The 21,863-nt window shown below is 56.7% G+C and overlaps 1 long non-coding RNA gene across 1 annotated transcript; it reads right to left on the bottom strand.

Moving 5' to 3' along the window:
- Positions 1–1,161: 1,161 nt before the first annotated feature.
- LOC308183784 lies at positions 1,162–21,863 on the bottom strand. The gene is made up of 4 exons (XR_013942498.1): positions 21,330–21,863; positions 19,881–20,200; positions 8,093–8,190; positions 1,162–7,721 (listed from the first exon to the last, which is right to left on the bottom strand). It is a non-coding gene; the product is annotated as an uncharacterized lncRNA (long non-coding RNA).

Here is a 21,863-nt window from a genome sequence, read left to right as displayed (position 1 = left end):
CGCGTAGCAGCACCAAGCAGACCAGAGGCACGGGTGGAGGAGCACCGAAAGGGAATGGAAAAGCCTCTGCTGGGTGCACCTGTGGGGTCCTCGAGGCGGAGACCCCTGGGCAGAGCCCCACAACCCCTCCTGCCACCGTTCCTCCTGGGATGCAGGAGCAGCGCCTTGGGGATGGGCACCGCCGGGGGGATGGCGTCGCAAAGCGCTCAGGTGCAAGCAGGGCGCGTGCCACATTCGGGGCTGGAAATCCAGACCCCCCAGCTGTGAGCAGCAGGTTTAGGAGCAGGCAGGAGGCTCTCCCGGTCTTCTGCTCGTCCCTACAGCTGGGCAAGACTTTACTGCGGGAGGCGAGCAGAGCAGGGGCGTACAGAGCACCCATGGCCCCAAAAAGGATCGGGCACCTCCAGGAAAAAGCGGATCCCATCCCAAACAGGTCAGAGGTGGGGCCAGGAGGGCTCTCGGGGCTCCCCACCAGCAGGGAACGGCCACAGAGGGGATTCACGGGGGGGCCAGGAGCTGCTCCCGAGGCTTTGCCCCAGTCCCTTGCCTCCACCACCCTGCGCGCCCCTTCCTACCTTCAATCCGGGGGGGCTCTAACCTGTAAAAAGCCAATTCCCGAGGGTCCTCCAGAGGAGCAGACCCCACAGAGGTGACCGGGCTCACCCACAGCCCCAGAAAAATCCTTTAAGACCACCACCAACGAGAACCCAGCCCTTCTCCAAAGCACACCCCAAAAAAAAACACCCCAGAGACCAACCTGAGAGCCACGGCCGCATCCTGCAGGGCTCGGGGTGAGGCAGGGGGAAAGCAGAGCCCCCCCCAGCCCAGCCTGACACAGAGCAGCCCCCCAGCTGCTCCTGGGTCCACGTGGGGGCCCCTCAGACCCATCACCCAGCTGGGGGCACCCTGGGGTGCGGGGGGTCCCCGCGTGCGAGACACCCAGGGAGGGCCAGGAGGAGGCAGGATGTTGAGGTCCTCACCTTCGTTAAGGCCCCCCCAGGCACGATCTTGCCTCCCCCCCCCCAATAAATAATATTTCATCTGCCGTATCTGATTAGGTTAGGCTCATTTGTGTTTTTTTTTTCTTTTTTTTTTTTTTTCCAAAACACCTTTGATCACCTCGCAAATTCCCCGTCGTCACAAACAGAGCCACCACAAACATTTGCTGAAATCCAAGTTTTATTTTCGGCAATCTTTTTTTTTTTTTTTTTAAATGCAAGAAAGGCAGTTGTAAAAAAAAAATATTTTAAAAATATGAAAAAGACAGAGGCTGAGAAAACATTAACAAGGCCCTGTGCTTTCTGCTAAAGTGCCTTCATTTCATTATCATTAAATTTGCCTAGTAATTAGATTTCAGTGCATGAATATTTTAAAAAAAAATGTAACAGACAGGCTGTCAAAAAAAAAGCACGACAACATCAATTCGGTAATTTTTTAGACAGAGACATTCATAAGCAATTAACACAGATTTCCTGGGTTTGGAGACTTTTTTTCCTTTCTTTTCTTCTTTTTTGTTTTTTTTTTTTCCTTCCAGCCTTGTGTTCTTCACCTGAAATCAAAAGAAAAAGAAAACCACCGTAAACATCGGCGCTGCTGGTTAAGCTGTTTTCATTTTTTTTAGTCCCCCCGGCTCGGTTTCCTCCCCAGCCCCGCTGAGCACCGTGGGGCCAGGCACCGGCCCCGCAGCACCCGATTCACCCAAGGTATCACGGAGCTCCTGGCTCGATTTTCAGGCATTTCTGCTGAAAACGGTGATTTCGAGCATTATTTGCATAATTGTACAGTTCGCCGGCTCCCTAATTATGTGATCTGTGTTTGGCACCGCTGCAGACTAGGGGAAGCTGGTGAGGGGCAAGGAGGTGCCGGGGCCTGATCCTGCACCTGGCTGAGCACCGCAGACCCCGTCCCATCGAGTGCACGGGGCTCGGACATCCCACAGAGCCAAGGGACCAAACCCCAAACCCACCAAGCATCCCTTGACCAAAACCACCTTGACCCAAACCCATCCCTTGACCTAAACACGGGTGGATGCTGAAAACCCACGGCTAGTTTTTATCAGCGTCACCGGCAAACGTGAGAATACCCAAAAACAGCCCCACACAAAGAAAATCCGAGACCTCAGCTCGGGTCATGCCTTCCCGAAATCTCCTTTGCGAGGTTTTATCGGCAAAGGCAGGGAGTGGAAGCAGTTGGTACAAGCGGCTGAACGACCAAATCAAAAGCATGTGAGCAGATTAAAGAATCAATCTCCCCGTTTGATGCAGAGGAAATCCCGCTAATTATAAAGAAGGGGCTTATTTCCTGGAGTCACTCTGTTTGAAGTCATCAGAAACTAGTAATACTTAATTACTCGACTTTATGGACTAGGGAGCGGCGAGCCCCTTCGCCCGCTCGCCGGCCCGCTGGTGCCATCGCTGGGGCTTGCAGGGGGTGGTGGAGATGTTCCTCCCGTCCCCCTGCACTTATTTATTCAGACGAAGCCCTTAACAGCCCTCACATGAGCCTGCAGGGAAGCATTTACACGCGCGCCTTAAAAGGCGAATATAATGAAAATTAAAAATAATCATTAAAAAAAAAAAAAAAGGCAACCAACACAACAGAGTGCTTTCGCCATGCAAGCTACCTGGGTATTAGCGCAGGCGTGTGGGCTTTGTGCTAGCAAACGCCTGCGGGATCAGGAATTTGGAAAGAAACCCAAGGGAAGGCGTTCACTGCATCTGAGTCCTTGGGCAGGGAAGGGTGCGGCCGCCACCAGCTCTCCCTGGGCGAGATTGTGGCCACGGACCGAAAATAACGCCCTCGGATATTCTGGGGGAGAGCACGTGGGGAAAGAGAGCGGCAGGGAGGCACAGGGTCTCGGAAATGGCACGGGGTAAGGTAATGTAAAGGACCTGGAGAGGTGCCACGTGCAGGGCAAACGCGTTTGGCACGTGGCCGGGATGGGCTTCGCCTAAACCGCCACGGGAAAGCTCCAGCTCCAGCTGCCAGGTCGCTCACATGGAGGAGGAAAAATGTAAAATAAAATAGCAGCGATCATGTTGTAACGGACTGGGAGAAAAGCTCGAAAACTGCGACCCAAGAGATTCAAACGGGGAAATCCGAATAAGTTCATTTTTATTAAGTCTTGCCCTTGTGGGTGCAGTCTCAAGGGGAGCCGAACACCGAGCGCGCCTCAACCGAAGCCCCAGGAGAACCCGTCCCTGGCCAGGGAGCAAACCCCACAGAGCCAAACCCACTCTGAGGCTGACACTGGGGTCTCTGCGTCCCTCGGCGCCTGGCCCTCATCCTCCTAAAGGTTTCGGGCAGCTTCCATGGTGGCAGTGCCTGGAGGACGCAGCTTTGGTTTTGCTCCAGTTGGCGTTGGCTTTCCAAATTCCTCACCACCTTCTCCAACTAAATCGGTAAATTTGGGGATGGGCAGCAGCAACCTCTTCCTCCAGCCCCACCAGTGCTCACCCACCCAGCTCGAGGTCTCTGTTAGGAGCAGCAGCTACAAAAGCCAAGATTTTGGGGTTTTTGTGGCTCCATCCCAGTGTCTATTGAGCACTGGGGGACGTGGCACTGCCACGCTCTGAAATTCTGCACATACCAGCTCGCCTCGGGAATGTCCCAGGAATGCTGCTGCGGAGTCATGAGGCTTCACAGCCAGGAACTGGGGGAGAAAAGGGTGGTTTATTTTTCCTAAGAGAGAGGGAGGCAAGCTGCTAAGCCCAGGCTTGGCCTAGGTGGGAAACTGTGCTGGTCAGAGCCATCCCTCCCGAGGTGGCTGAGCTTTTGTGCAAACCAGGCTGGGAGCCCCAAGATGCAAACTCCGGGGGGCTCTGGGTGCTGCAGGGGGCTCTGGGTGCTGTGGGGGCTCACGCTGGGGCAGGACACCCACCAGCATGACCCTTGGGTGCCCTCACCACCACACATCTCACCGTCATGCTGCCGGTGGGAGCGCAGTATCAGCATCTCATGCTGCTCCTCGTGCCCGTTCCTGGCGCTTTTTGCAGAAAAACCCTGCCCCAGCGCTGTGCAGAAGGCTGGATTCCCAGCCTGGCATTTGCTGGAGGATGAGAGCTGCATTTCCCACCCAGAGGCATTTCCTCCAGTCCCCACCAGCACTTTCTGTGCTCCAGGTTCCCCGTTGGAGGCACGGCCTCCACCCAGTGAGCCAGCGGAGGCCGGCGAGGCAGGTAGCCATGGCAGGGAAGGGAATGGGCTGAGACAGACCCCAGGTTAAACCCTCACCCCCCCTGCCCAAGCAGAACCCAGAAAGCCCCCAGGTGAGCGCACCACGGGTGGGTTTTTCCTCCCCTCGTCATCTCCAAGGTACGCGAGGAGGCGAGGAAGGATGCGCCGCGAGGGGAACGTCCCCGCCATCGTGGCTGGCAAGTGGGAGGGGAATTGGGTTTTGTCCACCTGGGGCTGGAGGCCTCCTTCACCACAACCCATCGCTGGCACAAGCACAGCCAGCCCCATGCAGGGCTCCCAAACCCAAACCCAGGGCTGCTTCTCCATGTGCCACCCCAAGGCCAGGGCCGATGGACGTGCCCCTGCACCACCCCAAAATGGGCTCAAGCAGTGTCACCATCCCTTGGTTCAGGGGATCGGCTGCGCTCAACGCACCTGGAAAATAAACTCATCAGCAAGAAAACCTTGCCGCCAGCGAAGTAAAGGCTTTAACGCCCCGCGAGGGCTGGGCACCCAAAGGTCCTGCTCCCATTTCGCTCCCTTAGGGGCGATGGGGACGGCGAGGCGGGCGCAGAGCCCCCCGCAGCCGGCGGCTCGCCGCAGCCCGGCCGAGGTCCGTTTGTCACTTTTCCTTCATTATTTGCAGTTTGTACACAGGCATCATTAGGGATTCATTCGGTTTCCCTAGCAGCAGGCATTAGTCTGGCTTCCCTTTTCCCCCTCTCTCTCCCTCTCTCAGCAGCGCTCTTTATTTTTAGTGTCTTATTTACAGTTTGACAGAGTAACTGTAACCCTTGCAAGCTACTCCAGCGGCTTTAATCGGGGGAATAATGGGTCCTGTCTGGCGATGAATAGAATTTAGGGGACAGATTGTTCCACACTCGCCCGGTGGGGGTAATTTATTTATGTGCGCACTTGTCAGGAGGAGAAAGGGACGGGGGGATCTGTATGCGCCGAGGACACCGCCACCGCTGAAAGGCGGAGGGGAAGGGAGAATGGAGCCAAACGCCCCGGATCCCGCTGCCCCCCTGGCAGCTGAATGCCTCCGGTGGCCGTGAACTTGGAGGGGCCGAAAGCCCCATTCCCAGGCCCTCGGCACGTCAGCGGGGCCGCCCGCGGGTGCTGCCGGCAGCGGGGCTGCGGGGCTCCAGATGGGTCCGGCCGTGGCGCTCTGCCCTCCCCAGCGCTGCCCCGCATTGCCGCGGCGCGGGGAGCACGTCCCATGGCAACGGTACAGTAGCAGCGGCACAGCGGGGGGCTGGGAAGAGAGGCAAAGCCCTCGGAAAAATACAGGATGGGTCCAGACAATGGCCCCCCTCTCATATCATAAATTACACGGCGGCGACAAAAGGGGGACGGATGCTGACGCTCCCTCGCTCCCCGTTCCCAAAGTCCCCGCGCTCGCTGGGCGCCGTGGGCAGGGCGGTGGAGGAGGGATGCTGTGGCACCCATGGGCGCCGTGCTCGGGGAGAAAGCCTCAGCCCTGTCCCCACCTGCAGCACGGATCCTTCGCCCCGCAGCAGCCCCGCTTCCTGCCCCAAAACGCTCCCTGAGCGCCCGCTGCCCAGGCCCCAGGCTCGACCCCGACACCGGGACCAGCTCCTGCTGCAGAAGGCTCTCCCTTCGGAAATAAAGGCCTTTTTTTCCCCCTCCCATTTCCTCTCTGCAGCTCAAGGGCCAGAGCATTTTGCATTTATTGCTGATGGCTCGGTGCCTCTGCACGGCTTCTCCAAACCAGCTTCTGCCTGGCGAGGGCTGGGGGTGGACGCACGCAGCTCCCCATGGGACGCGGGGCGCTCCCCAAGCCCCCCGAGCTGCCAGCAGCATCAGGCCGAAGGAGAAGGGGCTCAGGCTGCACCCACCAGCATCAGAGGACTCCCTGCTTGGCTCCTTTCCTCCCTGAAAGCGCAAAGAAGCCTCAAAGCCTGTGCGCGGTGGCGCTTCCTGACCCTCTTTGTGCCGCACGGAGGTACCTCGGCCCCGATGCGCCCGGTGCCGCGCTAGGGCTGCCCTGGGTGCCCGAGCTTGCCTTACAGGATGGGGTCAGTGGGACTGGGAACGAAGCACTTTCAGTTCCTGGGCTTCCAGTGGTACGGGAGAGCTGCTCGGAGCTGGGAGGGCTGCGGGGCTCAGCACCCCAAACCTCCTCGCCCCAGCCCAGGACGCCACAAGCGCTGTGGTTCCCCCACAGGCACCTCCCAGGAGCTCAAACCTCGCTGCAGAGAGCTGGAGGATGGCGAAGGAGGACAGCAAAGGAGGCCTGAGCCACGTGAAAAGCACCGAGACGTCTTCTCCAGGCAGAGATGCACGAGGTCTTCTGGTGGCGCCAAGGGCCGTGGCGCAGCGCTGGGACGCAGGAGGTTGGCGGTTGTGCTTGCTGATCTTCAAGTTCGCTTCCAGCCCCGGTGATTCTGTGACTCTTTGGCTGCCCACGAGCTGTAGGACAGCCCACACGATGCTCCTGGTGTCTCCTACCCCGCTCCCCAGAACCGAGGGCAATGCAGCACCGGGAGGTCTGGGTGCTGCCCTCGTGGTCCCACGGCCAGGGCAGAGCACGCTGAGGCCCAAGCCAGCCCAGCACCGATTCTGGGGAAGACCTTCCCTTGGCAGGGAGACCAAAAGCTCTCCTTGCTCGGCCAAACTCAAGCCAAGAGTGCTCGAATATGTTCAAAAAAAAGGCAAAAAGGTGGCCTTCACCCCAGGAACCCAGCGGCTTGCGGGCTGGCCCCTGCGCCACCGCATCCCACCACCGCCGGACCTGGAGGGGGGACCCTAGCCCGGGCACAATGACTGTCTATTCTGCTGATCACAAGCCTAATCCTCTTTGGTTTTTAATTGGCATTTGGGCTAAGCTGATTTAAACCTCTTCACCTTGTTGGGTCCCCCCCTCCCCACTTCTTTCTTTTCTTTTTACTTTTTTTTTTTTTTGGACCAAATAACAACGCTGCCATCACCCAGCCCCCGGCACAATGACATCTTTGTGCGAGGGCGAGAGGAGAGGAAAGGGGAAGGGGGGGGGGGGGGGGGGGGGGGGCGGCGAAATGTGCCGAACCCCCTCGGAAACAATGCGCAGTTTGTGATTCAGCCTTGACCACGGGCAAAGCACCCGCTTCAGCTGCGCCTCGGTCACAACCGCGCTGGCCCTGGCCATCGGTCCCCTCCCCAGCCCGGTCCCCTGCCCGTCACCTCCACCTGCGCACCCCGAGGTGCCCCCCGCGCCCCCCCAGGCTCACCCACGAGGCTCGGTGCTGCCCGGCACAGGGATGCTCAGTGGTGTCCTTGCCTGTCCCCAGGGCAGTCCCCGGTGTCCCCGTGGCCGCGGTGCTGGCACCAGGCGTGCTCTGCGCTGCTCCAGCCAGCGGCTGCAGGCAGGAGGAGGAGGAGGAGAAGGAGGAGGAGGAAGGTTCACGTGGGATCGGCCACTGCGAGGGCTTCTGGTGGCCGTGACCCCCTGAGACGGGGCTGGTGGCTCTCAGGGCCAGGCTCTCCTGGGTTTGCAGGGTGGGTTTTTCCCCACTCCTGGGTTCATGCGGTAGCGAGACGACCTGGGATAGAAACAAAAGAAACGGAAACACCTTTATTACCTCCACGGATTTCACATATAAAACACAAAAATGAAAGAAAATATCATTGCAGGAGCCCTTTGTTCCTACAGGTGGGAAGGACGCCGCTGGCAGGCTTGGAGGATTGCAAGTTAACGAAACAGCTTCGAGAGGTTTTAGGAGCCAAACCCAAGGGTGTGCGAGGAGCCGGGGAGGCATCCTGGATGGCGAGCGAGGCACTGCCCCCCCTGATCCCCGCAGCCAGCGTCGCCTGCACCCATCCCCGAGCTCCTGCCATGGGGAAGCCCAGCCCGTGCCGGAGCCTGCTCAGCCCTCGGTGTGCGGAGAAAACCTTGAGAAATAAATTCACTTACCAGGAAATTCCCCGTGAACTCTCACTGGGAGCTACATGCCACGATGTGCCGGCCACAACACGAGCAGAGCATCGCGCCGGGGGAAGCCACGCCGCTCCCTGGCAGGGAGAGAGGGGGGAAAAGGGAATGGGATGAACGTCAGCCCCAACCCCGGTGCTTCTGCCCCGAGCTGGGTGCGAACTCATTCAGCACCCCCTGTCCCTGCCAGCCTCAGGGGCACGGGAATTACAAGGCTGGACCCACGGCTGTAAATCCCAGTGGAAAAAACAAAACAAAACAAAACAAAACACATTTTTCCATCAGCCTTCTGGGGAGCTGCGAGCCCCAGGCTTCCCTCCGTGCCCAGGGATGCTGAAAAACCCAAAGCCAAGGGGTTCATCCAGACACGGGAATGCTGGGCAGCTCCGAGGCTCAGCCACATGATGCCCCCAAAACCGGGGTGGCCACAGCCCTCGTGCTGCCCCACATCACCCTTACGGATTCATTGTGGCTTTATTAACTCGTTTTGTATATTTTCGTGAAAACTCTGCTTTATCCGTGGCTCTTCACAGGCTACACATGGATTTAGACATCCTGAGCAGAATTTATGGGGCACATTTAATAGAGAAAGGCATTTGGGGCCAAGAAAGATCCTTTTTCTGCTGGTTAAACCGGGGAGAAGCCAACCGGTGGAAAGGACGAGACCGGCCGGGGACGGAGGCGACCCCGAGACACAGATGATGCCCAGCCTCAGCCCCGACCCAAGCCCAGGCCCCAGGAATGAGAAAAAATGAGAAAAGGGAACAAAAAAACGTCCCCCAGCACGGACAAATACACTAAGGCAGGGGGAAATCAGCTGAGCAGCTAAGAGCCTTAGCGCATTTTTGCGGGCGTTAGGGACGGGGCTCCCATTCCTGCACACGCTGGGCCGGGCGCGCCGAGCCATCGGTGGCCTTTTCCACTAGGGAGGGGGAAAAAAAAAAGTGAATTATTTTTCTTGAAACCATAAATTTCTGGTTGTTTCGGTTTGCCGTGAAAATTCCCCTCGTGCCAGGGTTAAGCTCGCTCCGCGTATTTAGACTTTCGAGTTTCTCATGGCAACAGGGGGATGGGGAGAAACGAAAAAAGAAAAGCAAGCCCAGCCTTACGGAGCACAAATTTCATCACCTAAAAATCACAAGCCTCTCATGTGGGGTCTGTAGATAAAACACCCCAAAATACCTCAAGTGCCAGAGTAAAAACCGATCAGTTCACACGTGGCCGGGTTGTGCCAGACCCGGTGATTTTCCCCTCTCCTGTCCTGCTTTCGGTGCCACGAACCAGCCCTAGGCAAGGGCAGGGATGACCCCACTTGTGTTTGGCATCGGTTTTTTTCCTCCCCTAAACAGCCAAAAAATGTCCTCAGCGATAATTAAGTCTGTTGGATTTTTCTAATCCAAAAAATGGGGGAAAAAAAATAAAAATAATAATCGAGCAGCTGCTTCCCTAATATTATCGTGACACGTTGAAAATTCAACGTCAGCTGGAGCCACTACAAGAAAATTCGGTGCATGAACCAAACCCCCAATACCCCTGCGTGGCATGGAACACTTTTTAACGATAATTACAAAATCCCTTGTAGAAAGGACTGGGCACCTGCTTCAGCACCATCCCCACCGCAGGGATCGAGGGTGAAATAAAATTGGGGTGTTTTAGGGCGCGGGTGATGTCGGTGGCACTCAGTGGCTGCAACGCCGAGTCCATCGCCGGTGGGAAAAGGAAAAATTTGGGTGGCTGAGGCCAGGACGGAGGCACGCTGAGCCCCATGCCCCCATGGCGAGCACAGGGGGCCGAGGGCAGGATGCGTCCCCCCGTGCCCGCAGTGCCGCATGGCGCTGAGCGGGGAGAGAGCATCGGCCATTTTACGTGTCGGCTGCCTAAAATGGTGGCTCGCACCTTTTTCCCTTTCTGCTACCGTTTCCAGCACGCATGCACCCGCGGGGAAGGGGAGGGAGAGGGGCCGCGGCCCCCCCAGCGCGGGCGAGGGCGCCGGGAACGGGAGCCAAGCTGGAATTAGAGGGGGGGAAATTAAAGGAGGGGGAGAGGGAAGGATGCGCTCGCCTCGACACGGCCCATCCGCCCTTGGCTTTTGTGCGTCGAAGGGAGAGGCAGGAAGGCATCGAGGGGGGGAAAAATGGGGGGAAAATTAAAAAAAAAAAAGGGGGGGGAGGGGGGAAGAATCACAGCGTTTGGGTGAGGATGGGGGAAAACACAGAGGGGGCAGGGATGCGCGTGGGGCGCGGGGAAATCTTCCCGTCTTTCTTCGCCGACCCCCCTTCGCCCTCCCCGCAATCCCGCTTTGACTTTTCCCACAGAAGTAGCCAACCTCCAAGAATGCAAATGACATTCATTATGCAAATGCATGCAAATCAGGTTTAACTATCGGAAGAAGGGCTCGGAATTTCTAATGGCTTAACTCTTTCGCACACAACCACCACAACAAGAGCCCGTGTCGTGGTGCTTGGGCTTTGTGTTTGCTCCATCCCTCCCCAGGCACCCCGGCCCCGCACCCTCGCTGGGGTCCCCCCAGTCCCCCCCGAGCATGGGGGCGAGGGACGAGGGGCACAGGGAGGGCGCCAGGGGGGAACAAAGCACCAGGAAAACAACAACAACAGCCCCAACCCCATTGGCGTGGGAGCGGCTGCCCCTTCGTTAAACAACGCCAGCAGGAGATGAGACAAAGCAGGCTGAAACGCAGAATTTGAGGGGGGGGGTGCAAAAGGTATTTAAAAAAAAAAAAAAAAAAAGGAGAAAAAAGGAGGAAAAAACAGGCCGCTATGGACCGAATGTAAAATCCCAGTGATGCATCGGCAATGGCAACCACCAAGGTTTGGCAACCTGCGCACCAGGACAGTGCAGAGCCACTGTCCCAGGCTCTCCTGGCAGGAAAATAACCACCAAAACCCCACCTTTTCCTTTTTATTTATTTATTTTCCCCTCCTTTCATCAAGGGAAAAAAAAAATACGTCCTTTCCCACTGTGCTAGATGAGCTACCAGGCACCCACGGCCACGATCTGCCCTAGGATGCTCCAACACAAGAACCCGAGCCCTGTGCCTTATGCGCAGCGTAATTCTGAATATTCCATGGCTGTGCTGTTATCGATTAACAATAATTATGTTATGCCTCACCTGAGCTAAAACCACCTTGTTGTTTATTTTCTACATCTCCTTCCAATGGCCAAATTTGTGTTGTTTCCTCCCCATCTGCTCGAAGGCTCATTATTTAAGCTAGGAGCTGTTGTGGGAAGGAGCAATTATCTGTACTAGGGCAAGGAATTCTCAAAATTTTAGGGAATGGCTAAAAATATGGCCATAAATCAGTTGTTTTTTACGATCTGGTGTGTTCCAAAATGCAGAATACCCCAAATTACTGGCCGGTTAGGGAAAAAAAGACACTTCATTTTTTCCACCTGATCTCAACCTGTTCAGCTAAGGCCTCTCCACAAACTAAAAATATTCAGCACTTCTGCCAGCCTCAAGTGTCTAAAAAAAATAAAATAAATAATAGTGAGTCAGCCCCCTCCCTACCAAAAAAAAAAAAAAAAGATGAGAGGGGAATAAAAGCAAATAAATCAGCAGCGTGGATTTCTTTATTTGTCCCCTGGCTTGAGACCCACCAGCCTTGCCAGGAGGGCACCCTCCAGCTGCTCAACTCCGAGCCTCAAATTTCCAAGCACACCCGATTCCTGAAGTTGGTGGATTTTTTTGATTTTACAATAGTTATCAGATTAATTTTTTTGTTTAATTAGATGAAAGCAGGGAGGACCAAGTGAAGGTCGGTGGGTGCGCCAGCGTGCGCCCCATGCCCAGCAAGGCTGGTGCCGACAGCTGCTTATTGCTAATGACCAAGATGCAGCATGATTCTCATCTTGCTGTGCTGAGAAAGCAAACTTCTCTGATTCTTCCTTACGAGCACACAAACAGCACGGAAATTGGCGTTTGGGCAGGGTGGTAACGGGGGGGGTCACTTGGCAAATACCTGGTGTCACCTGGTGCCGCTGCGGGACCGCGCGGTGGCTGCCGGAAAGGAAGGCGAGTCCATGGGTTTCAAACCAAAAATGGTTTGACATGGAAAACCTCCCTCGTGGAGCCGTGTGGAAAAGTGTTAGGCACCAAATTCATCAAAATTATTATTTTTTAAGTTAAAAAATAAAAGGGGGTTCTCTCTTTCCCTTCCCATCCCTTGCCAACTCTATTTAAGAGCCTGCTCTGACCCCTGCGCACACCTCGAGCATCGTTGGCCGTGGGAGGAGGCGGCATTTCTGCAGCCCAGAGGCCACGAGGAAGCATTCTGGGGACGGAGGACAGAGGAGCTGCCAACACCCACGGCCCTCACAGCCCCACCGTGCCCAAAATCCAACTTCCCAAATGTTTTCAGCCACTCTGCATCTGAACCCCATTGGGGAAGCTCAGGCACCGAGCGTTTATCCACGCAGGGGGTGGGACGGAGCCCCGCAGCTCCGACAGCGATCCCTAACTCGGAGGCTCCACGCTGGGAAGAAGGAGGAGGAGAAGAAAAAGGAAAAATGACAAAGGGAAGGGGAAAAAAAAAAGAGGAGGGGGGATTTTTTACATTGAGAAGTCTAAAGAAATCATTCCTTGCGGAAGTTAGCAAGGAGGGGGAGAGGAAAGGCTGCACGCACGAGGCGCAGCGGTGGTTTTGGATAGGGCACCGGGCCTCGCCCTTTGCCTGCCAGTTTGGGGTCAGAATATTTATTCCTGGTAGTTCCCAGCAAGCCCTCAAAAAGGTCCAGGGAAATATTCACGGGTCAAGATGGGCCACGCGCTGAATCCACCTTGGCCACCTGGCTGAGCATCCATTCCCGATTCCACCAACGGCCCCATACAGAGCCGGCCCCATATAAAGCCAGCCCTGCAGCCTTCAGCCCCCAACCACTTTCTGCTGGAAATCCCCTCCCAGACAAGATGGCCCTGAAAAAATGAGCAGGGGCGAGCAGAAAGCATCGCACATGGAGATAGAGAGAGAGGTGGGAACTCTGAGCCCTCAGCAGCCACGAGCATCCCGCGCTTGGACCAGGCTCATGGGACAACCCCGTGCCTTAAATAAAGGCTTTTCAGCGAGAACCCCAATTTGTCACCGCTCCCATCGAGAGCGAGAAGAAAAGAGGAATTTTCAGTTTGTGGGGCAAAAACAGGAGGTGGAGGTGCCATCAGGCAACCGCACCACAATTTCTCCATGGATCACGGGGAGCGGGGGGATTTGTGTTTCGAGCGCTGGGCCTTAAAAAAGCAGGAGGCAGAGGCAGCCAACGCAGTTTTTTTTAAATCCAGATTTTCTCATCTCACCCGGCCCTTTTTTAAAGCCGGCTCACGAAGCGTTCTGGGGCCAGACTCCATTTTTTCAGCGGCTGGGGCATAGTTGTCAAGAAAAAAAAAAAAAAAAGCAGGCCCACCACCCTTTTTCTAATTTTTCCCAAAGACCTCGGAGGCGTGAGCACTCGAGAGTCAAATTTGCCCAGGACCCGCGTCCCCTAAGAAAGCAGGGCTCATTCGCCTTCCACAAACTCCGCAGCGGCAACAAAAGTCCCTTTCAAGCCCTTCCAGACGCAAGTCCTTCAGCTCAATTAGTCAGGCACACAGAGGCACAAAAAAGCCTCCCATTCAGGCTAGAGGCTGGCTGCGGAGGACAAGGGCGAAGAAAGGATCTTTCTCCCACGCTTTCACTGGGTGTCATAACAAGCAGAAAGCCCTCTTACCGGGGGATTATTGGAGATAAGAGCCCGACCGAGGGGCTGGGGCTGCAGGAGGAGGGGAAGGAGGCTGCAGGGGAAGGAGGCCGCGAAGGCTGCGGCTCCCGCGCCGGGGGAGAACGGCACCGCGCACGCTAAAAACGACAGCCCCGGCCCCCTTCTGCACGGGCACAGGAGGAATAATCCTGGTTTTCCATGGCAACCCGCTCACCGCCGGCCCGGCACCGGGGTAGGGAGAAGCCTGGGAGAGCCTCGACCCCAGCAGAGAACCTCGTGCCCCGGGTGCCTCCCGAAACCGCGGCTGGCTTTGGAGCGGAGAGCCAAGGCCGTGCGCAAAGCAGCTCCAGAAAAGGGTGGTTTCAAGATAAAAATAACTTAATTTTTTTTTTCCCTAAAAAGGTAGAACAAGTTTTTGGAAGGCCTTTTGTTGCTCAAAACAAAGCAAACAGGAGGAAAGGAGCAAATCCTGCAGAGAACAGACTCCGTCCACAAAAATCGGTGGCCCGGGGCCACCCGCCTGCTGCGGCACCCACCCGCAGCATCCAGCCCAGGTCCTGCAGGAATCAGGTGCCCAAAACCCTTTAACAGCTCCCTGAACCTTTCCCAGTAACTCCACACACCCAGCTCCATCCAAAGGCACGATTCCCTTTCCAGGGAGCAGGGGCACAGAGGGAAACCCAAAAGCAATTATAAATTTGGGGCTCTCCACCCCTCCTGCTCAACCCCGAGCCCTGTGGGGTGCGAGGACAGCCAAACCCAGCCCAGGCACTTTTTGGGGAGGCTCGGGGAGGGGACACAAACTCTCCAGCTCGGGCTGGCAAGCCGAGAAGCTCGCTCGGAATTAATTATCCCATAATTGTGGGGTTTCAAGCACTTTCCTCCCCAGCAGCTGGCGCCTACTGGGGCCAGGGGAAGGCAGCTTGGCCCCAGTGTGCTCCTGCCCTGCTCGGCCCAGGAATCCCTACAAGGGGTCGCTCCTGCAGAACACCACAAAAGCTGAATGCTTCAATCTTGCCCAAAACATCGGATATTTACAGCCAGAAGGAACAAGCACCTCAAGGACAGCTCTCCCTCCTCCCCAAGGGGACAGACAGCGACAAGCGACACGGACCCAGGGTCCCTCACCCCCCTCCCCATTGCTCACACACTGCCTTTCAGAAGGGGAAAAAACGGCTTCTTGGACAGATATTATATTTTTCTCCCCAAAAAGAGACGTGTTCTGGGTTGGCCACCTCAGCAGACGCCCGCCATGGAGGTCACATCGAGCCTGGCACGGCTGTGCCAACACCAGTGACGTCCCTCCAGGGAAGGCGCTGTGCGCCCTGCACGAGCCCCAGGCCACCCCCTCCCCATCATCCCCAGGGTAGGATTTTTTCCCCCAAATCCCACGTTTTGCAGCTCCACCTGCCCCAGCCCCAAGAACTGATGGCGTGACGCTGAGCGGTTAAAACACGCCCGAGGCGGCGGCTCCTCTCCGCACCGCGGTGCCCTGCCACTGCCCCCCTGTCCCTGCAGGACAGGAATCCCTAAAAGCAGAATTAAAATGTTTTTTTTTTTTACACCTAGCCGGAGCTCAGGCCTGCAGCTGCTGGGATTACACGGCTTAGCTGTAGGGTTTCAGACTGCAGCTCCGAGCCCGGCCCTGGCTGCAGTGGGGGAAATCCCCCAGTGACACCAGCACGAGACCAGGAGCGGATCCAGCGCCCCGAGACCTCCTGCCCTGTAATTCAGGAACCAGGATTTCCCAGCTTTTCCTGCAAAACCAACCACGGCCACCACAGCTCTGCAGATGGCCAGATCCTGCCTGCCCTGAAGCCCCCAGCCGTCCCCACTCCCCTTACGTCTTCCAGCAGTGGATGAAGGCAGCGAGCACGGACTCGCACGCACATGTCCTTTCCTATCTCCGTCCCTAAAAACCCTACAGGACGAGCCAGAACGCTGCCCCGGGACTATTTTTAGGGCCACGCTGTCGGCGGCAGCGCTGTCACAGCCCTCCCGCGGTGAGGCTGTGAGCACCGCAGCTCTGCAATCACATCCGATCACCCTCAGAGCATCCCAGCCACCTTCCTGGCTGCGCCCAGCAGCCCCACAGGCGCCCAGCTCAGCATTTTCCTCCCCACTGCCCCCGGGGGAAAGTGCCACCAGCTGTCCCCCCGGGGCTGGATGCGGGGGACCCGTCCGGTCCCATTTGTTGGATGCCCTGTGCCATGTTCGCACCCTGAAAGGGGGGGCTCAGAGAAAGCCCCTCACCCTTTATTTTTTTTGCTCCGTGGTGCAAAAACCAGCAGCGAGCATCCCAAAGCAAGCCCCGTCGTGGGGGCATCGGGGGCGAGACCCAAATCTGGGAATGGGACGGGGACCCCCGAGGCACAGCGAATCCGGGGCAGGGCCCCGGCCGTTCCCACACAGCCCCAGAATGAAAGCGGGGCCTGATCCGATTCCCTCAGCAGCTTAGCATGCCTGGTTTATCATAATCCTGGCAGAAAAAAAAAATAAGAAAAAAAAAATCACTCCCTTGAAACCACTCGGGGGCGGGGGGGGGGTTTGAAGCCCAGATTGTTTGGAGAGGGGTGGCTGCTGGTGGCATAAAGGTGCCCTCGCCTCCCAGCCTCAGTCCGGAAGCTTCAGTGAGCCTTCCTGACCTCCCCGGGTACCGGTGGCAGGGAACCTCGCTCCTGCCCCCAGCACAGACCCAGAGCAGTGAGGTGCAGCCTCAGGTGGCCCCAAAATGCCCCAAATCCCCGGCACTTTGGGGGCACCGCGCTGGGAATGGGCTGAGGCAGGGACCTGAAAGCCAAAGCCCATCCTGCATCCAATGCCAGGCTGCGACTGCTCGGGGTGGGGAAAAAAAAAAAAAAAAATCTGTTCATACCTATATTTCTACACCTATACATGCACAACTTCTTTGTGATTGCCCCTTTCAACATCCCATAGCACGAGTGCAAGGGAGAGGCCGGAGACCCGAAAGCCTCCGGCCACCGGGGCCTCCCTTTGTTCCCACCTTCACATCGCCAACGAGGCCAGCAGAAAATTCCTTCAGTCAGGGAACGCCTGCTGTCCTCCAACACAGAAATCCCCCCCTTTTTTTTTTGGATTTAACATTTTTGGGCTGAGAATTTGCCGTTACCTATCCCATATATTTGTTTTAGCCCTCCCAAAGGAGGGGTTGGTGCCAGCAGATCGCCGTGACCCCCATGGCACCGATGGGGCTGAGGGTTCAGAGGGGTCCCTGCAGCAAACGGGCTGGGGAAGAAGGAGGAGGAGGCGGCAGAGGAAGGCCAGGACAGGGACACCTGGCCCAAACCATCCTTCCCCCTCCTCCTGACATCGCCCTATCCCCACGTCCTCACACCCCTCACGCTGCGGGCAGGGGAGCAGCTCTCCTCGGCTATTTCAAGGTGAAAACGATGCACCGAGCGGAATGATGAATTTTCAGCAGCTCTATTTGTACAGCTCGGCTCTTCTTAATGACTCGCCCATTGAAAAGTTTGGATGGCATTTGCCTTTTTTTTTTTTTTATTTTTTGGCTCCAACCACACTGCTTCAAGCAGAAAAAAGGACGTGGAGAGCGCAGCTCGCAATACAGGAGCACAGAACCCGCATGAACGTCTCCTCTGAACGTCCCCAGCAGTTACGCAGACACGAGGGAGAGGAGAGCAGACAGTGCTGAGTGTTAACCAGTCACATCAGAGTGTCCAAGCAAGCTTAAACGGCCACATGTAAGCTGCAATTTAGATCAACGTCACGCCAACACGCGGGGCTTTCCTAGAGCTGCTGCGCCCCGGGAGCAAACTGGGGAGAAAAAGGGAAAAAAAAAAAAAAAAAAAAAAAAAAGAAATGCCCCAAACAGCTGCTTGCAGCCTGCCCCAGCTCCCGAAGGCCTCCTGGACTTCCAGTCCTGGGCTGGAAGCGCTCACCTGCCACGATTCAGCCAAAATGTAAAAAAAAAAAAAAATCACCAAGATGGAGAGCAGCACGGTCACGGAGCTGTGGGACGTTCCTGCCCCTCTGCTGGGGTCTCTGCCCCTTTCTTGGGGTCTCTGGCCACTAAAGAGATGGGGTGGAGGGAAAAGGACCCCATTTTTGGGGGCTTCGCACCCCCACGGGGATGGGAACGTTTGCTGGGCGCTCTCCAACAGGGGCGCAGGACCCTGGGTGCCCCCTGCCACCAAACAGCACCAGCACCTCCTGCCCCGTGCGCCCCCAGATCCATCTTGCTCCAGGACGGCACCCAGGCTGCGGGGTGCCCAATTCCCCACCCAGCTCTGCCCTCGTCCCAGGCCACGAGCCCCCATTTCTGCCCATGCCTTTTGTTATCCCCAAGCAAGTGACACCGCCAGGCTGCGGCCTCCGGCGTGCCCCCCGCGCACAATTGGCCACGGCAGAAACCCGAAAGGCGAGCGCACGGCACCGCTTCCAGCCCCGGATTGGCCAAAAAGCGCCGTCCCCCCCCCGGGATGAAGGCACCGGCCAATGGTGGGTGGCACGTGGCAGCTCGCCGCCGCTCGCCCAGCCATAAAAGCGCCTCGTCCCTGCACCAGGAGCCACCCGGCGCTGCCGCCCGAGGATTTGGGGGTGAGAGACGTGGCCGCGCTCGGTGCTGGCATCCGAGGTCACGGGGAACGGTGGCACCGGTGGCCACAAGACTAGGAGGGACCGAGGCACGGTGACGTCCCGCTGCCACCGGGGCCAGGGCTCTGTCCCCCGAAAGATGCTCGAGCCTAATGCGTGGTGCCCAAGACCCCGCCAGACCCCCGGAGAATTCCCCCATTCCGAGTTCCACGGCCAAGGAAAATAACCTCGTTTATTAATTTAAAAGTAACCCCAGGAGCAGGACAAATCCTTCACACTGCACCCAGAACTAGAGCCTTTCCCTGCCCCAGGGACAGTTCCTTTTGCCCTTTTTTTTTTAAATAAATAAAAGATCCTGCACAAGAGCAGGACCAGCACGGGTCAGAGGCCAGCTCTTTTTCTCCATCTCCCACAATTTTTGTGAGGTTGCAATGCCATAAATACCCCTTCCCCACCTCACTTCAGGTGCTGCCACCCATATGGATTTTTATTACGATTTTTTCCCTTGGAATCACCATTCCAAGGTTATATTTAACAAATAACTGAATCCATCACAAGACCTTTGTGTTCCAAGCACCATCGCGACACCTCTCCAAACAGGCTGCCGTATTTCACGGCAGCCTCTAAGCCAACCAGCTTGACCATTAAAAGCAGGCAAGAAGCACCCGGCCCACGTCTTTGACCTAAAATTCCCTTCTAAAAGAGAGCAGGTAAAATAAAATAAAAAAATCTGATTCCACAAGGAAAAGGATGGCAGAAAATCCAGTGCAGGGGGTGATGGCCAGCGTGAATTTGCAGTCGGAGAGGATAAATTAAATAAAACCAGGTTCCCTGATTAGCCTCATACGGTTTCATACCCAAGTTTTAAATATATATTTTCTAAATCCCTGATCTTGGAACCTTAAATCCATTCAGGGAAACGCTCATAGACAAAGGGTTAAAAGGAGAGAGCCAGCGCTTGGATCGAGAGGTACTGGGAAAGAAAAACAAAGAAAACTGCAAGATCCCATTTTCCAAATCACCACCTCGGTCTTTCTAGCCCTGATACCAAGTTGTATCTGCCAGGGAATGAAATTACACATTTAACAGAGAGAAAGGAAAAAAAAAGGGATGAATCCAGCGTTTGTGTTTGCAAAACAACCATTAATAAAGCGTGCTCCGGTGCTGCGTTATTGCCCAGATAATCCACGGCAGTAACCTGCATCGATTTACGGGCTCTGGGCTGCCGTGGGGCTGCTTACGGGAGGAAAGTTCATCCTCGGTGTGCAGCCTGGGTCCTGCACTTCGCCAATTCCTGACCTGGGGAAGTTTTACTTCGTTAATTCAATCACGGGCAGCGGCCGAGGGGAGAGCGGCCGCAGCCTCGGCTGACTCAAGGCAGGCTTTTTTTTTTTTCCCCCTCGCATGCACAGCATCGCTGAACTCTTCCTTAAAACCATAAGGAGGAAATTAGGTGCTTAAAAATTAAAAAAAAAAAAAATCCTACCTCGGGTTTTAATTCCAGTCCCAAAAAGTTGTCTTTTTTTTTTCCCCATGCCTTTTTTTTTTTCGCCTCTCGTTTCCTTTCTCTTCTTTCTTTTCCATTTCTTTTTTTTTTTCCTCTCCTTTTCCTCCTCTTCCTTTTGATGAATTTCCTTTCTTCTCCACATCCTCCTCAGGCGTGTACTGGGGTTATTTTTACTTTCGGTTATCTAGCTTTATGAAGAATTGACACCACTCATACAGCTAGATAACCAAAGATAACAACCAACCCCTGAAGTCTACAGCATCAGCAGGAAAAAAAGCCAGCCTCCTCTTCTCCAGGGGCTTGGGAGGAAGGAACGAGGGAGGAAACGAATAAAAAGAGAGGCAAATATTAGCAGTGCGATCCGGAACAGCACAGACACGTCAGGGTCCTCGACCCAGTGCCAAGCTCCCCTCAGCACCAGTGGGACGAGCAGGATCAGGCCCTCGAAAACGTGATTTTGGGCAGAATTTGGGGAATCAGCACCCAGGAGCTGCCCGTTTCCCGCAGCCAGCTTAAAGCTGGTCCATTTGCAAGCCAAATGGTGCTCTGCAGGTGCTGAAAATCGAGCCCACGGTTTGCTTTTTTTTTTTTTCTAACCCCGAGCCCCCTCGAATTGAAGGGCTCAGCGCAGCAATGAGCAAAGCGAACAGAATTTGTGCCCCCAACTTCACATAGGGGACCAGAAGGACGTTTCCTTTCCCCCCCCCCGGGAACGCATTGAACCCTCGCTGAACAAGACGACTGCCAAAAAAAATTAATCATAACCCGCAGGTTAAAAATAAATGATAACTTGCGATGCCTCGGGTTCAGCCAAGGTGTGGGGGGACGGGAGGGATGGAGAGGGGCGGAAAAGGCGGAGGAAATGATGGAAGGCTGGGAAGAGAGGACGGGGGGGAGGCAGCGAGCCCTGCTCGCATGGCTCCGCGCCGCTCCCCGCAGCCCCCCGAGCCTTCATCCCTCTTCCTCCTCCCTCCTCGGGGGCTCTGCTGCCCCCCGGGGGGAGGTTTATGGGGAAGGGGGGGGGGGGACACCCGCAGGCGGCTCCTTCCCGGCCGAGCTCCGCGCCTCCACCCTGCCTCCCCCGGGCAGCCTCCGTCCTCCGGGGAGGCACGGCAGCCTCCGCCTTCCTCGGGGAGCCCGGAGGGCGTCCTCCCTTCTGCCTCCACCTGCGGACGGGTCTCCCCCCCATCCATCCATCCGTCCATCCCCCCATCCTCCCTTCCATCCTCCCATCCTCCTCTCCATCCCTCAACGCATCCATCCTTCCTTCCATCCTCCCCCCATCCTTCTCTCCTTCCCTCCATCCTCCCCTCCATCCCTCTCTCCATCCTTCCCTCCATCTCTCCTTCCCTCCATCCCTCTCTCCATCCTCCTCTCCACCTCTCCATCCTTGTCCCCCCCGTCCCCGCCCAGCCCCGGTTATTTCACCTGCAGCCCTCCTTGCTCCGCGGGAGGCCAATTCGCACGGCTCGGCACGGCCACGTCCTACGGGCTCGGCACGGCTCGGCACGGCCGGGGCCGCATCCCAGGGCCACGGCAGCATCCTCCGGCCACGGCCACGGCCACGGCTCGACCCGGCTCAGCTCGGCTCGGCACGGCATGGCTTGGCCCGACCCGACACGGCTCGGAACGGCTTGGCACGGCTTGGCCCGGCTCGTAACGGCTCTGGCACAGCTTGGCACAGCTTGGCCCGGCTCGTAACGGCTCAGAACGGCTTGGCCCGGCCCGGCCCGGCCCGGCTCGGCACGGTTTGGCCCGGCTCTGGCACGGCTCGGCCCGGTTCCGGCGGCCGCCCGCAGGCTGTGCGCCGGGGGGAGCGGCGCGCGGCACTTTTCATTCATGCTTTCCCCACTCCCGGCCCTCGCCGCCGCCCCCCATTGGCTGGGCCCCGCCTGACGTCACCGGCCCCGGTTCCCACCCCTCTGCAGCGCCTATCAATGGGCGGGGGGGGGGACTACGGGA

The sequence above is a fragment of the Anser brachyrhynchus genome (assembly GCF_964034855.1).
Source record: "Anser brachyrhynchus genome assembly, chromosome: 28".
Taxonomy (NCBI): domain Eukaryota; kingdom Metazoa; phylum Chordata; class Aves; order Anseriformes; family Anatidae; genus Anser; species Anser brachyrhynchus.
Note: the sequence above shows the minus strand (reverse complement) of the source record. Positions and strands in the feature narration are given on the sequence as shown.